This window comes from Pongo pygmaeus, chromosome 3 (genome assembly GCF_028885625.2).
Source record: "Pongo pygmaeus isolate AG05252 chromosome 3, NHGRI_mPonPyg2-v2.0_pri, whole genome shotgun sequence".
NCBI classification, from domain to species: domain Eukaryota; kingdom Metazoa; phylum Chordata; class Mammalia; order Primates; family Hominidae; genus Pongo; species Pongo pygmaeus.
This window is the reverse complement of record NC_072376.2, coordinates 121,157,336-121,174,013: the sequence shown is the minus strand read 5'-3', so window position 1 is coordinate 121,174,013 and position 16,678 is coordinate 121,157,336. Positions and strand designations below refer to the sequence as shown.

The following is a 16,678-nucleotide window of genomic DNA, read 5'->3' as shown; positions in this document are numbered from 1 at the left end:
GCAGGAGGAGATTAAATAGGAAGATTAGCTAATAGATTTTAATATAATTAGTATCCAAGTAGCCAAAATGTTGCCAGACTCTTGACAGCTTAAAAGTATCTACATCTGGCCGGGCGTGGTGGCTCACGCCTGTAATCCCAGCACTTTGGGAGGCTGAGGCAGGTGGATCACGAGGTCAGGAGATCGAGACCATCCTGGCTAACATGGTGAAACCCTGTCTCTACTAAAAATACAAAAAATTAGCTGGGTGTGGTGGCAGGTGCCTGTAGTCCCAGCTACTTGGGAGGCTGAGGCAGGAGAATCGCTTGAATCCAGGAGTCAGCTTGCAGTGAGCTGAGATTGCACCACTGCACTCCAGCCTGGGCGACAGAGTGAGATGCCATCTCAAAAAAAAAAAAAATCTACACCTACTCTTGTGACAAAAGAGACAGCTATGATAATATGAAATTTTAAACACTGACTTCTGTCTATAAACTATTACACAAAAAACGTTCTCATGACAAATATTGAAACATTGTATATGCATGACAAATATTGAAACATTGTCTACATTGCAAAATACTAAGAAAGTAATGTAATTTGAAAAGTAAAATTTAGCATACAGTAAAAATGATAGATTACATATAGTTACTTTCACCTAGGTAAGTGAATAAAGTTATCAAATATTAGTGATAATATTCAAAATTATATGTAGTAATTAATTGGTGTAAAAAAATTATTATAGATTAAAATAGATTTTTTTTTCTAAATGAAACAAAGTAATTAGCTCCAATATCTTCATAAATATACTCCCCCTCACAAAAGGTTCCTTACTATGTAGATTCAAATCTTTGCTCCATAGCATAACCTTGGGCAAATTATTTGACTTCTCTAAGTCTCAACTTTATCATTTTACAAATGAGAAATACCATTAGAACTTTTGGTTAAGGCCACAGTGTAAGGAATAAATGAGAGAACAGAGTCTGGTACATATGTTCAATAAATACTGAAGTGATGATGACTGAAAGTGGTTTTGAATTGAGATGTGACTCAAAACCACACTTTATGAAAACAGAACATTAAACAGCATTATAAATTACAAGACTTTTACAATATGACACTGATGGAGAGTCAGAGCTGCTGCACAGTCTGTGCACTGAATGATTCCAGGGTTCCATTTACAGATATGATGACATGCACAGAGCCTGCAGTATTTATGCAATGCAATGGTCCTGGCTAGAACAAGAAATTAACCCACATGGAAAAGAACTTTTCTTCCCTCTCGGAATTCACAGAGTTGTTTTTTTTTCATTTAATCTTAGAATTCTTAACCTCTGTACACAGTTCTTCACCTCTGCTACTTTACCTAAATCAATGATTCCAAATAAATATCTCCGTGGGCCAGGAGTTGAAAAAGTATTGTGTGAACTAAGCTTGCTATAATCAAAAGAAAGAAGCGGCATTACCTAAAGGTATTCATATTCAAATGGTTTTGAAACACTGCATAGACCAAGTAAAACACATTTGTATGCCTTAGCACATTAATCAACTTTGTGGCCTTGTTTGAGTCATGTAATTTCAGTTTTTTTAACCTAGAAAAGTGAAAGATAGGATCATTTTCTTACAGTGACTCAAGAATGACGATCACAGAAACTCAGAGATTCAGCTCTTGTTCAATCTTTTCTTCTAACCCCAGAAATTATTGTCTCCTGAGTCAGCTAAAGATGGTGGTCTGAAAAACAGCCTGTTTCCACAGAAGCAGCTCGATTCCCCTCCTCCCACTGCTCTATTGCATGGTCTCTATTTATTTGAGTATTGCTTTTTAAAATTACTTAAGGGAATAAATGTTTGTTTTAAATTACAGCACTGAAAAATACGGCCGGGTGCGGTGGCTCACGCCTGTAATCCCAGCACTTTGGGAGGCCGAGGCAGGAGGATCACGAGGTCAGGAGATCGAGACCATCCTGGCTAACACAGTGAAACCCCATCTGTACTAAAAATACAAAAAATTAGCCGGGCATGGTGGCAGGCGCCTGTAGTCCCAGATACTCAGGAGGCTGAGGGAGGAGAATGGCGTAAACCCGGGAGGTGGAGCTTGCAGTGAGCGGAGATCGCGCCACTGCACTCCAGCCTGGGCGACAGAGTGAGACTCCGTCCCAAAAAAAAAAAAAGAAAAGAAAAACACAGAAAAACAGAAAAGAGAAATAAAATTTACCTATCGTCATATCTCTGATGATATGTATGATGTCACATACATATTTGGTTTTTCCTCTGGTACACATTCACATATTAGTTACATGGAATTGGGATCATTCTATGTATGCTCTTTTAAAATATACCTATGTTGTTTTTAAGATTTAAATCAATATATCTTTTTAGAATAGTTTACAGAAAAGTTGCAAGGATAGTGCAGAGTTACCGTATACCCAATACCGTTTTCTCTATTGTTTACATCTTACATTACTGTGGAATTTTTGTCACAACCAAGGAAGAAGCATGGATACATTGTTATCAACTAAACTACACACTTTATTCAGATTTCACAAATTTTCCCCTAATGTCCTTTTTTCTGTCTCAAGATTCCAATCAGGATACTACATTACATTTAATAGTCATGTCTCCAATTCTCCTCTTGGCTGTGACAGTTTCTCAGATTTTTCTTGATTTTTATGGACTTAATATCAAAGAGGTACTGGTTAAATATTTTGTAGCATGCTCCTCAGTTTGGATTTGTCTGATGTTTTTTCACTGTTTTGTAAACATTATGAGTTTTTGGAAGGGAATACATAGAGTTGAAGTTCATTTTCATCACATTCTATCTGGAGTATGTGTATAAGCATGACCTATCACTGATGAAGGTAACTTTGATCACCTGGTTGAGTAGTGTTTACCAGGTTTCTTCATTATAAAGTAACTTTTCCACCTTTTCATATTCTACTCTTTGGAAGCAAGCCGCTAAGCACAACCCATTCAAGGGGTGTGGAGTTAAGCTACGTCACCTTGACGGAGGAGAAATCTACATAAACTACTGGGAATTTTTCTGTTTAGGAGATCTGTCTCTTCTTTATTTATGTGTTCAGTCATTTGCTTATATCAGTATGGATTCATGCTGTTTATTTTAAACTTTTGATTATAATTCTATGTTATGTTACTATTTTATTAGGCTGGCACAAAATTAATTGCAGTTTTTGCGATTAAAAGTAATGGCAAAAACCGCAATTACTTTTGCACCAATCCCAACCTACTATTTATTTTGTTGTTCAAATTGTTCGGGTATTAGAAGCTCTTTCAGGTTGGCTCCTAGGCCCATCTCACATGCCTTCATCCTTTTACTTTTTGAGCACTTCCTAATTTCCTGGCACAACAAAAATTGTTCCAGGCTCAACTTGTATATTCTCTGTCCCAGCTCTACAATGTGTCTTTTCTCCAGGGAGTCCTGGCTCCTTTTATTGGAGAAGAGTATTAAAAACCAAGGTATGAGCAATTGATGTGTTTATTCCTATCATGATGTCATCATTTCTAGGCCCTTTCAGTAGAAAGACCTAGGAAACCTATGTATGTGTACCAAACCATGTATTGCATATATCTATGATTACTTCTGTGCCTATTCTTCTGAATCTGTATTAAGATAAACATGAGTTCATACTGGTGTCTCCAACTGTAATCTATTACCACATGGTTCATTCTAAGCTGGCTTCTCTGTTACATCCCTCTTTAATCATAAGAAATGTGGCTCCAACCAGCTGCTGTCAACTTATTTACTTGTTCAATTCCACTAAACATATTCAGCAGTTTCGGAATTGTTAAACCATATCCTCAGGAGAACAAATTTACCAACTAGAAAACAGTGCTTATGTTCAATCTTCAGTTCTTTTTGTCTTTTGTTTTATAGCTTCCAGTTAAAACACAATTTTCCTATAAAGTGGACATGGTGGCTCACACCCATAATCCCAGCATTTTGGGAGGCCAAGGAGGGTGGATCACTTGAGGCCAGGAGTTCAAGACCAGCCTGGGCAACATGGCAAAACCCTGTCTCTACAAACATACAAAAATTAGCCAGGCATGGTGTCATGCGCCTGTAGTCCCAGCTACTCAGGAGGCTGAGGCAGGAGGATTACCTGAGTCCAGGGAGGTTAAGGCTGCAGTAAGCCAAAATCACACCACTGCACTCCAGCCTGGGCAACAGAGTGAGACTCTGTCTCAAAAAACAAAAACAACAACAACAACAACAACAAAAAACCCACTGATATGGTTTGTCTCTGTGTCCCAACAAATCTCATCTCTAATTGTAATCCCCACATGTTGGGGGAGGGTCCTGGTGGGAGGTGATTGAATCATGGGGGTGAACTTCCCCTTGTTCTCCTGATAGTGAGTTCTCAAGAGATCTGGTTGTTTGAAAGTGTGTGTGGCATTTCCCTCCTTGCTCTCTCTCTCCTGCTCCACCATGGTAAGACACGCTTGCTTACCCTTCACCTTCTGCCATGATTGTAAGTTTCCTGAGGCCTCCTAGCCATGCTTCCTGTTAAGCCTGCAGAACTGCGAGTCAATTAAACCTATTTACTTCATAAATTACCCAGTCTCAGGTAGTTCTTTTTAGCAGTGTGAAGACAGACTAATACACCCACCATCTTCCAAAGTTACTTAGGTGAGCATCTTATTCTCCCCAAACCCTTCAGTGAGGTTATGCCATATATTTGTAATACAATTATATTCTTTTGTCAGAGTCTACAGTCTATCCTGAGATCTGTTGACCTCTTCGTCGATTTTTTATTTGCATACATTAAGGTTCATTCTTTGTGCTGCAAAGTTCTCTGTGTTTTGACCAATACATAGAATCATGTTTTTGCCACCACAGTACCACAGATTAGTTCCATCACACTTTAAAGATGCCCAATGCTTCCCCTAGTCAAATACCTCTTTCCCCCTAAACTCTTGGCACCACTGATATGTTTTCTATCTGTATAATTTTGACCTTTTCCAGAATATCATATGGTTTGAATTATATTGTGTACGTAATATTGTATGTAAATTATATTGTATATTCTTGCTCTGGCTTCTTTCACTTGTAAAATGCATTTGTGACTCATTCATGTAGGTGAGCGAAGTAATGGCTAATAAATACTATTCACTGCTGAATAGTATTTCATTGTATGGATATACCACAGTTTGTTCATCCATTCACCTACTGAAGGAAATCTTGGTTAATTCCAGTTTTGAGTAATTATGAATAAAACTGCTATAAACATTTGCATGCAGATTTTGTGTGAACATAAGATTTTAAAACAGTTAGGTAATGCCTAAGAGAATGATTGCTGGGTATACGGTAAGGCTATGTCTAACTCTATAAGAAATTGCCAAACTATCTTCCAAAGTGGTATAGCATTTTGCATTCCCACTAGCAATGAATGAGAGCTCTGCATTTCTCACCAGCATTTGATGTTGCATTTTTTTTTATTTTAGCCATTCTAATAGATGTGTAGTGGTATCTCATGATTGTTTTAATTTGCATTTCCCTAGTGACAAATGATATTCAGCATCTTTTCATATGCTTATTTGTCATCTGTATGTCTTTTTAAGTGTAGTGTCTTTTCAGATCTTTTGCCCATTTTTAATTGGGTTGTTTGTTTTCTTATCATCGAGTTTTAGAGTTCTTTATGTTTTCTAGATAAAGTTCTTGTCAGAAATATTACTTGCAAATATTTTCTCCCAGTGTGTGTCTTATCTTTTCATTCCCTTAGTAGTGTCTTCCATGGAGTAAGAGTTTTAAATTTTGATTAAGTCCAATTTACCTGTTTTTTTCTTGGGAATTATGCTTTTTGGTGTTGTAGCTAAAAACTCTTTGCTTAACCCAAGATTACACAGATTTTCTCCCATGTTGTTTTTTTTTTTTTCCAGAAGTTTTATAGTTTTACGTTTCACCTTTAGGTCTGATACATTTTGAGTTAATTTTTGTATAATGTGTGAGGTATACATTGAGATTCATTTTGCTGTGCATGAATCCCTAATTGTTCCAGTACTATTTGTTGAAAAGACTATCATTTCTCTATTGAATTGTCTTCGCACCTTTTTTAAAAATAAGTTGACTATATTTCTGTGGATCAACTATTTCTGGGCTCTCTACACTTTTCATTGATGTATGTGTCTATCATTTTCCTATTTCCACATTGTCTTGATTACTGAGGTGTTACAGTAAGTCTTGGAATTCAGTAATAGGAGTCCTCCAACTTTGTTATTTTTTTCAGAATTGTTTGGCTAATCTTAGCTCTTTGCTTTTCTGTGGTTGGAAGGGGGCTATATTAAAAATCACATTTTTGATACCCACAGAAAATTGCTGGAATTTTTATTTTAAATCTGTAGGTCAAATTGGGGGAAATTGGCATCTTAACAATCCTTGAGCATGACATAGCACTCCATTTATGTAGGTCTTCACTGATTTCTTTCATTATAGTTTTGTAGTTTCAACACACGGATCTTATACATATTTTAATAGAATCATATCTAACAACTTTTGCTGCTATTTTAAAGGGTATATATATTTTTTGCTTTTATTATTATTTTTAATTGACACATAATAATTGTACATATCATGGGGAACAGTGTGATATTCCAATACATGTATACAATGTGTAATGATTAAATCAGAATAATTAGAATATCTATCACCTCAAACATTTATCATTACTTGTATTGGGGACATTCAAAATCTGTTCTTTTAACTACTTGAACATATGCAACAGATTGTTGTTAATTATAGCCACCCTATCATGCTATAGAACACTAGACTGCACTAGACCTTATTCCTTCTAACTACCATTATTTTTGTGTTCATTAACCAACCTTTGGCAATCCCCTCCTTCTTCTACCATTCCTGGTCTCTAGTAATTGCTCTCTACTTCTACAAGATAACTTTCTTAGCTTCCTCACATGAGTGAGAGTGTGAAATATTTATCTGTCTGTGTGTGGTATATTTCACTTAATATAATATCCTCGAAGCTCATCCATGTTCTCACAGATGACAGAACTTTGTTATTTTTATGGCTAAAAAGTATTCAATTGTCTATATGTAACTTTTTTAATTCATTCATCTGATGATGGATGCTTAGATTGAGTCCATATCCTAGCTATTGTTAATACTGGGGCAGTAAACATGAAAGAGTAGACATCTCTTTAACATGCTCAATATTTCTTTGGATATATACCCAGTGGTGGGATTGCTGGATCATGTGTTAGCTCTACTTTTAGTTTTTTAAGGAACCTCCATACTGTTTTCCATAATGGCTGTACTAGTTTACATTCCCACCAATAGCATATAAGAGTTCCCTTTTCTCCACATCCTCCGCAGCGTTACTTTTTATCTTTTTGATAAAAGCCATTCTAACTGTGGTAAGATAGTATCTCTTTGTGGCTTTGATTTGCATTTTCCTGATGATTAATGATGTTGAGCATTTTTAATGTACCTGTTGGCCATTCGTATCTCTTCTTACAAGGGATGTCTATTCAGCTCATTTGTCCATGTTTTAATGAATTATGATTATTATTTTGCTGTTGACTTGTTTGAGTTCCTTATATATTCTGGATTTAATCCCTTGTCAGATAGATAGTTTGCAGATATCTTCTCCCATTCTGCAGGTTGTCACTTCACTCTGTTGGTTGCTTTCTTTGCTGCACAGAAGCTTTTTAGTTTGATATAATCCCATTTATCTATTTTTGCTTTTGTTACGTGTGCTTTTAAGGTCTTCTCCATAAAGTCTTTGCCCAGACCAATGTCCTTAAGTGTTTACCCTGTATTTTCTCCTACTAGTTTCATAGTTTTGGGTCTTATATTTAAATCTTTAATCCATTTTGAGTTTATTGTTTTATATGGTAAGAGATAGGGTTCTAGTTTCATTTTTCTGCATATGGCTATCCAGTTTTCCCAGCACCATTTATTGAAGAAACTGTCCCTCCCACCAATGAATGCTCTTAGTGCCTTTATTTATAGTCAGTTGCAGGGTGGGGAGTGCTGAGGAATGAAACTAGAAGTGGGAGCCATAGGGTTTGCAGATATGATCCTTCCACTGGAGGCATTCACCTGGCTGCCAGAGATTGAAGAGAAGCTGAATCAGGAGGAGGAGGTGCTGTCCTATATTCAAGACAGCCTGGAGAAAAGTGACCAGCTCACCAAGAGCATGACGTCTATCCTGTCATCATATGAGAGCAACCATATAAAGCTGGAGAATTCCATCATTCCGGTGCACAAGCAGACAGATAATCTGCAGCAGCTGCAAGACAATTTTGAGAAGACGCTATCCATCCTGGACCACATCATCAACTCCTACCATGTTGCCAGTGACACTTAGCAGATCATCAGAGAGGGCCCCACAGATAGGCTGGAAGAATATCTAGGAAGCATGGCTAAGATTCAGAAGGCTGTGGAGTATTTCCAGGACAATAGCCCAGACAGCCCAGAACACACATCTGAGCTCTGCAGCCTGATGACCTGGCACAATAAGTTTGTATCCCCTGTGCTCATCCTGGATCCGATCGGTGGTGATGATAATCTGGAGGTATAGGAGATTATGTCCCTGGAGCACCTACCCAGCAGTGTGCTCCAGGATGTAATCTGCATCTCCTGCTAGCTGGTGGAATACAGCTGCAACCAAGATTTTATGAATGTCTACTACAAGATTTGCTCCAGCCAGCTGGACCACTTCATCAAGGCCTGGAGAAGTATTTCTGGAAGAACAGTTCTTTTTCTGGAATTCCCTACTCTCCTTCTATCCCCAACAAGAGGAAAAACACACCCGCCAAAAAGCCATTTAAGTGGCCAGGGACGTCATAAGGCTCAAAACCTTCTGAAAACAGTATTCATTCCCAGCATGGTTTAGTTGCAGAAAAGGGATGCTCCAACCTCCTTCCTTTGGAAGGTCAAGAGCATAATTTCAAAGTTAAGCACCTGTCCGAGGCCTTGAATGACAAGCATAGGCTGCTGGCCAGGAGAGATGGTGGGCACGGAGACTGATGCCTACATTCACTGTGTCAGTACCTTTGTCAAGCTGACCTAGAGCGAGTATCATTTGCTGGCTGACATCATCGCTGAGCACCATCAGGAGACTTTTGACTCTGATACAGGATGTGCTGGATTGGCTGATACTTGAAGGGGAGACTATTGTCTCCCCCCTCGGAGGTCATCATTTGACACAACTTTTCCATGGTGCTTACTGTCTTCTCCATCCCGCAGGGCCTAAGCACAGCAAGCCTGAGTTTGACCAGGTGCTCTAGGGCATAGCCGCCATCAGCAAGAACACATCACCTGGCCTCATCATCTCCCTAGAGGCCACTGGAGCCAAAGCACTGGAGGACTTTGTGGATAACATCAAAAATGACCTCGACAATGAATGCAACATGCCCAAGAATGGCACCATGCTCACAAGCAACATCATCCTCTTCCTGCAGCAGCTTCTGGACTTCCAGGAGATGGTGGGTAACATGCTGGCTTCCCAAGAGGCCAGTTCTTCAGCCACAGCCACGGTTCCAAGTTCAGCAAGTGACTGCTAAGCATCTATATCTGTAAAATTCTGGGCAGCCTGCAGTTGAACTTGCTGAGCAAGTCCAAGGTGTATGAGGACCCAACTCTGAGCACCATCTTCCTGCATAACAACTACAACGACATCCTCAAGTTCCTGAAGTCTGCGCTGATCCAGCTGGTGGTTGTGACTCAGCAGACTGCTGAACACCCCTACTGGGAGCATATTGAACAGTAAATCCTGACTTACCAGTGCAGTTGGCTAAAGGTGACTGAATGTTTCACAGAGAACAATATACTTGTGTTCCAACCAGGAGTCAAACTCTAGAATAAGGCGCAGCAGATGATCAAGGAGTATTTCAAGGGCTTCAATGATGGCCTTGAAGAACCGTGCAAGACCGTGCAAGATCCAAAAGGCCTGGGCTATTTCAGACACAGAGAAGAAGGACAGGATTTGCCAGGCCCAAAAAAACATTGTCAAGGAAACCTATGGGGCCTCTCTGCACAAGTTCAGCAGCATGCCCTTCACCAAGAGCCTGGAGAAGTACATGTACACATGGAGCAGGTGGATGACATGACCAATCACCTTTTCAACACCTCTGCCTGAGTCTTCTGCTAGCCCTGCCTGGTTGTGCCAGACTAGCCAGGTCACTGGACAGATAAACCCATGTTAACTTGCCTCTGGGCTGGGTGAGTTTGAAGTCCTTTAGGAAAGAGACTTGTCTTCACTGCCCCATCCAGGAGCCCCCCTCCCTGAGCCCTCTAGTCCTGGTTTCTGCTTTTTCCCCGTAGCCCATGTTTCCAACCAAACCAGCATTCACCAAGAAAGCTGGGTTCCTTCTCATCTTGGGTTTTGTGACGCTGATAGCTTGTGAAATAGGATAGGAGAGAAAGAAGACAGAGGCCTGTGCCCACAGCTGCCTCATGTGTACCAAAAGTAGGAGGGCAGAAGAGCCCTACCTCTGGCCTCAATCAAAAATGGGTACTAGCACTTCCTTTTCAGCCCAAAAATGTGGGTAGGTCTCAGAGGAGTAGTCAGAAGACCTGGGGAAAAGCAATTAGGTTCTCTTGGATTTTGTGCAGAAAACACATTCCCCATTGCCCACAGAGCTGAGGTCTGGGGCTGTTCCATCTCCTAGGAGTCCCCTAGGTGACTGGGGGCAGGAGTGCCTGCCTGCTCGCCATTCCCTCTGGGGTCAAGTACTCTGTAGGAGGCATTCAGAAAAGGAGCCCTGACCCACCCCCTGTGGCCTGCTTCCCAGGCCCCCGTCTCCCCCTTCCCAGCATTAGTGCCTCCTGGCCCAGGGCCAAACAGCAGTGGTTGCAGAAGGAGAAGTGAGGCTGCGTGCCTATGGACTGGGAGACTGGTGGACAGTGGAGAGAAATTCAGGAGCAAAGTGAGGGTGAAAAGTAAGGTCCTACCTACTTAGGATCAGAATGAATAGCTGAGTTCAATGAAGACAGACCCTTGAGGTGTACTTGCACTTGGGGATGGGTTTATTTCAAGCTCTTTGCTTATATGCTAACAAAGGGAGAGCTCAGGGAGGTTTAGGATGTTCCGGGGATAGAGACGAGATCTGACTTTCCTCCTCAGCTCTCCAGAGACCCTGTCTTGGCTCTACCCCCAGCCATGGGAAACCAAAACTGCATCCTAAAGTCTGCAACCCAGGCCCAACGCAGTTACAGCCTGGGCTGCTTGCCATGGGGTACAGCCTCTCTAGGGGCTGAGTTGGACTTGCATGCTGCTCACATCCAAATTCCCGTGAAGATGAATTGGCTGCACAGCATCAGGCCACATACATGAGAAAGAAGTCACGGTCAACAGTCTCAGCCCAGCTTCTCTTTGACCCCTTTATTCTTCTGGGTGCTTCCGTGAAGCAAAGATGCAGAGAAAGGAGTTGTTCTTCAGGGCCCCCACCACCAACCAACATGAGCAGAAGGATGAACCCCAGGGGTCATCAGACTGTATCCCTTCGGAAAGTCTCAATTAATGAACGTTTGGGTCTGGCCCATTGCAGGCCATCTTCGATGGAAAAAAACACCATCTTAGAGAGGCTCCGCAAGGCAACATGTTATCTTGGAGAGCTGAGGTCACTTGGGCCTTTAGCGAGGCCAAGCTTGCCCCTGATGCAGACCTGCCTCTAACAAGAAAGGATATGGTGGAGCCCAGGGACAGGAGAGCCAGCAGGGTTGGTGCAAGGAGCCATACCCACCTAGCAACCCCTGCACCCTCACCCAGCCCTAGGCAGGCAACCTGCCAGTTTTTCTCTGTTCAAACCTGCACTTAGGCCTCATTGCTTACCCCTCACCCCCAGGAAGGTGCCTCAACCTCCATCCACTTTCAGGATTAGACCCTGGATTCTCATAATCTTGCTTTTCCTCTCTCAGGACTAGGCTGGGGCTGCTCATAGCCCCAAAGTTTCCCCAGGCCAGCAGCCCAGCCAGCAGCACAATCTCTGTGGCACTGAGGAAGAGCAACAGCAGCAGGACGCTGAAGTAGTAAACTGGAGGTGGGAGGGCAGGTGGGATGGTTAGGGGCCAGGTCCTGTGCCTCTGATGTCCAGGGAGCTGAGCTGAAACACCCTGGTGTGAGTGACAGTGGGTGGGAGAAACCAGGAAGGCCAGGTAAGGAAGTAGAACTTACTGAGGAGCGGGTTGCAGGAGGAGCTGGGCAGGGCCTGCACCAGCGAGGAGTGTAAGAGAGGTAGCCCAGCAGCAGTGTCATCTTAGAAGCAATGCGCTTGATGGCCTGGAGGGGCCGCAGCCCCCCTACACATGACGGCCAATATAAGTGCCCCTCAGGCGCCAATAGAGCTATGATGGACTTCAGCGCCGTGTTATTCAGGCTCAACTGGAAGGAGAAAAACTGGGGCTTTCCAGGGGGAGATGGGAAGTGGGCAGCAGGGGTATGGGTTCATGCCTCTGGCCCTGCATCCCCCACCTTCCTACCTCCATTAGCCCTCCTGTCAGCCTCTTCCTGACTTGACTCACTGTCACCTGGAAGCAGGGCACCAGCTGCTAGGGTGGAAATCATGAACTACATACTCCCTCTTGACACTCATGATTTCATTCACCACGTGGGCCTGGAACTCCAGCTCCATCGCTGAAAAGGGTGGGGGTGAGAACAATGAATGGGAAAGGGAGATCACTCCCCCCAAATCTCCTGGGAGTAGGGCCAAAAGCAATCTGGAGCCCAGGGGTGATGGAGACTTCTGATGGCTTCTGGGGGACTGACTTGAGGACAAAACTGGTCTACAGGAGGGCTTCCCAAACCTTATTTTGCAAAACTTCAAATTGTCTGAAGGTCTTCATCAGATTCATAGATGAATTTTCATTGTAAAAATCAATGAACTTCCCACCAAAAAAGAAAAAGAACATCAGTTGGCTGAAAATAAGTGGACTTATTTCTGGGGTCTGTATTTTGTTCCATTGGCCTATATGTCTGTTTTGATGCCAGTAACATATTGCTTTGGTTACTATAGCTTTGTAGTTTGATAGTGTGATTCCTTCAGCTTTGTTTTTATTTTTGTTATTGCTGGTTTTGCTCAGGATTGCTTTGGTTATTCAGTCTTTTCTGGTTCCATATGAATTTTAAGAATATTTTTTCTACTTCTGTGAAAAATGTCATTGGTATTTTGATAGAGGATTGCACTGAATTTGTAGATTGCTTTGGTGGTATGGTCGTTTTCACAATATTAATTCTTCTAATCTATGGACATGGGATGTCTTTCCTTTTTTGTGTGTGTCTTCAACTTTTTTCAGCATTGTTTTATAGTTTTCTCTGTAGAGATCTTTCACCTCTTTGGTTAAACGTATTCCTGGGTATTTTATTTATTTATTTATTTTTATCGCTATTGTAAGTGAGGTTGTTGTCTTGGTTTCTTTTTCAGATAGTTTATTGTTGGTGTATAGAAACCCTATTGATTTTTTTACTTGATTTTGTATCCTGCAACTTTGCTGAATTTATCAGTCCTAAGAGATTTTTTTTGGTGGAACTTAGGGTTTTCTATATATGAGATCATGTCATCTGCAAACAGGGATAATTTAACTTATTTTTTTCCAATTTGGATGCCTTTTGTTTCTTTCTTTGGCCTAATTGCTCTGGCTAGCGCTTCCAGTACTCTGTTGAATACAAATGGTGAAAGTGGGCTTCCTTGTCTTGTTCCAGGACTCAGAGGAAAAGCTTTCAACATTTTCCCCATTCAGTATGATGTTGACTATAAGTTTGTCATATATAGACTTTATTGCATTGGAATACATTCCTTCTATACCTAACTTGTTGATAATTTTTATCATGAAAAATCATTGAATTTTATCAAATGTTTTTTCTGCATTTATTGAGACAACATACAGTTTTTGTTCTTCATTCTGTTAATGTGATGTATCATGTTTGTTGATTTGCATATGTTGAGCCATTCTTGAATCTCTGGGATAAACACCACTTGATTATGGTGAATAATCTTTTAATAATGCTGCTAGATTTGGTTTGCTTGGATTTTGTCGAGGATTTTTGCATTTATGTTCAACAGGGATATTGGCCTGTAGTTTTTTGTTGTTGTTTTGTCTTTGTCTGGTTTTGGTATCAGGGTAATGCTGGTCTTGTAGAATAAGTTTGGAAGAACTCCCTCCTCTTTAATTTTCTGGAATAGTTTTAGAAGAATTGGTATTATTTCTTCTTTAAAAGTTGGATAGAATTTCACAGTGAAGCCATCCGGTCCTGGGCTCTTCTTCGATGGGAGACTTTATTGTAGATTCATCTTGTTGCTTATAATTTGTCTGCTCATGTTTTCTATTTCTTCTTGGTTTAATCTTTTCAGATAATATGTATAGAGAAATTTATCCATTTTATTCATTTCCACTAGATTTTCTAATTTACTATCATACAGCTGCTCATATAATCTCTAGTGATCCTTTGTATTTCTGTGGTGTCAGTTGTAATATCTCCTCTTTCATTTCTATTTTATTTATTGGGTCTTTTCTCTTGTTTCTTGGTTAGCCTAGCTAATATTGTATGGATTTGTTTACATTAAAAAAAAAACTTTTGTTGATTTTTTGAATTTCTTTAGTCTCAATTTTATTTATTTCTGCTCTGATCTTTATTATTTCTTCTACTAATTTTGGGTTTGGTTTGTTCTTGCTTTTCCAGTTCCCCAAAATGCATCATTAAGTTGTTTATTTGAAATCTTTCTACTCTTTTGATGTAAGAGTTTATTTCTATAAACTTACCTCTTAATACAGCTTTTGCTGTACCCCATTTGTTTTGGTGTTGTGTGTGTATTTTCATTTGTTTCAATAAATTTTAAATGTTTCTTCTTAATTTCCTCATTGCCCCATTGGTCATTCAGGAGCATGCTGTTTAATTTCCACGTGTTTGTACAGTTTCCAAAGTTCCTTTTGTTGTTGATTTCTAGTTTTATTCCGTTGTGGTCAGAAAAGATACTTGATATGATTTCAATTCTTTTAAATTTGTTGAGACTTATTTTGTGGCCTAATATGTGTTCTATCCTGGAGAATGTTCTATGTGCTGGTGAAAAGAATGTATATTCTGCAACTATTGAATGAAATGTTCTATAAATGTCTGTTAGGTCCATTTGGTTTAAAATGCGGTTTAAATCCAATGTTTCTTTGCTGATTTTCTGTCTGTCTGGATAATCTGTCCAATGCTGAGAGTGGGATATTGACATCCTCAACTATTATTGTATTGGAGTCTATCTCTTCCTTTAAATCTAATAACATTTGCTTTACATATCTAGATACTTCCATATTTGATGCATATACATTTACAATTCTTATATCCTTTTTCTGAATTGATCCCTTTGTCATTATAAAATGAGCTTCTTTTTCTCTTTTTCCTTTCCCAGAGGAAGATGTGCTGCTTCAGTTCAGGCCTGGGGGACGTGACTTTTCCAGGAAGCCCAGACATCATTTCCCTGGAATGCAGGGTGCCACTTCAACTTAGGTATTGGGGTGCATGACCATTCTGGGTGGTCAAGGAGCTGTTTCCAAGGGATGCAGGGCACTGCTTCAGCTTAGGTACCAGAGAGATGTGACGTCTCTGAGTAGCTAAGGTACTATTTTCTTCAGCTTCTGCCCAGGAAGGCACAGGGAGGGGTAAGTAAAGCACTTCCACCTCTGCTTGGCTCCACAGGGAAGGGTGTAATAGCTGTTTGCAGCTCAACTTGTGGATGTCAGGCCACCGGGCTGGGGTGGTTCAGTGGTGGCTTAGCCTCAGGGATGAAGGGGAGCTGTGGCTACTTGCCCCTGAAGCAAGACACATTTCAGCCACAGTTCCAGTTCGAAGATAGTGTAGCACAATAGCTGTGTGAGTCACAGGGGAGAGGACACAGCGTCAGCTCCTTCCCTGTGGAAAGCACAGCTATGTGGGCTCCAGGCAGCTCCCTCAGCTGGGTTTGGTGCCTGTGAGAACTGCATAGGACTGCAGTGGTGAGGTTTATAGGTGTCCAGGCTGCTGATGGGGATTGCTAGGATCCTTTTGCTTACCTCCTCACCATAGGGAGAAGTTCCTCCTTGTTCCCAGCTGATCCCAGTTGGGGGATGAAGTGGTAGAAGCCAGGCATTTTCTTACATTCTCTATGTGGTCCTCCTTAGTTTCTGTGCTCAGCAGGTTTCTGTTACTCCCATGATGCACTCCAGAGGTCCCTCTCAGTTATTTTTGTTAAAACATAATTGTTTATTCATTGTTCTGGCTGTCTTTGATGAGCACGAGGGGGTTGTACTCAACCATCTTGCTGATGTCACTCCAGCATATATGTTTTCAATTTGGGAGTTCACTTTTTCTTTGTCAGTATATAGAAGTACAATTTAATTTTTTTGTAGTGATCTTGTATTCTGCAACCTTTACTAGACTTACTAGTTCTAGGAGCTATTTTGTAAATTCTTTGAGATTTTCTACACAGACACCAGCAAATAGAGACAATCTTATTTTTCTATGTCTTTTCTTTCCCTTTCTTTCTTTCTTATTCTTTCTTTCTTTCTGTATTGATTGCACTGGCTAGAACGTACAGCATAATATTGAATAGGACTGGGGATAGAGAACAGCCTTGCCTTATTTCTGATCTTAGAAGTCCTCCTCAGTGCTCCTGTCATCTCAGTCTATTGTTATGGGCCCAGAGGCTGCTCCCCACTGTTTTTTTTAACTATTCCCTTCCCATAGTTTTATTGTGTTTTCACCGG

The 16,678-nt window shown here is 40.8% G+C and overlaps 1 pseudogene; it reads left to right on the top strand.

Moving 5' to 3' along the window:
• Window positions 1–8,066: 8,066 nt before the first annotated feature.
• Window positions 8,067–10,091, top strand: LOC129027520 (exocyst complex component 7-like; annotated as a pseudogene).
• The last annotated feature ends 6,587 nt before the right edge of the window (window positions 10,092–16,678 follow it).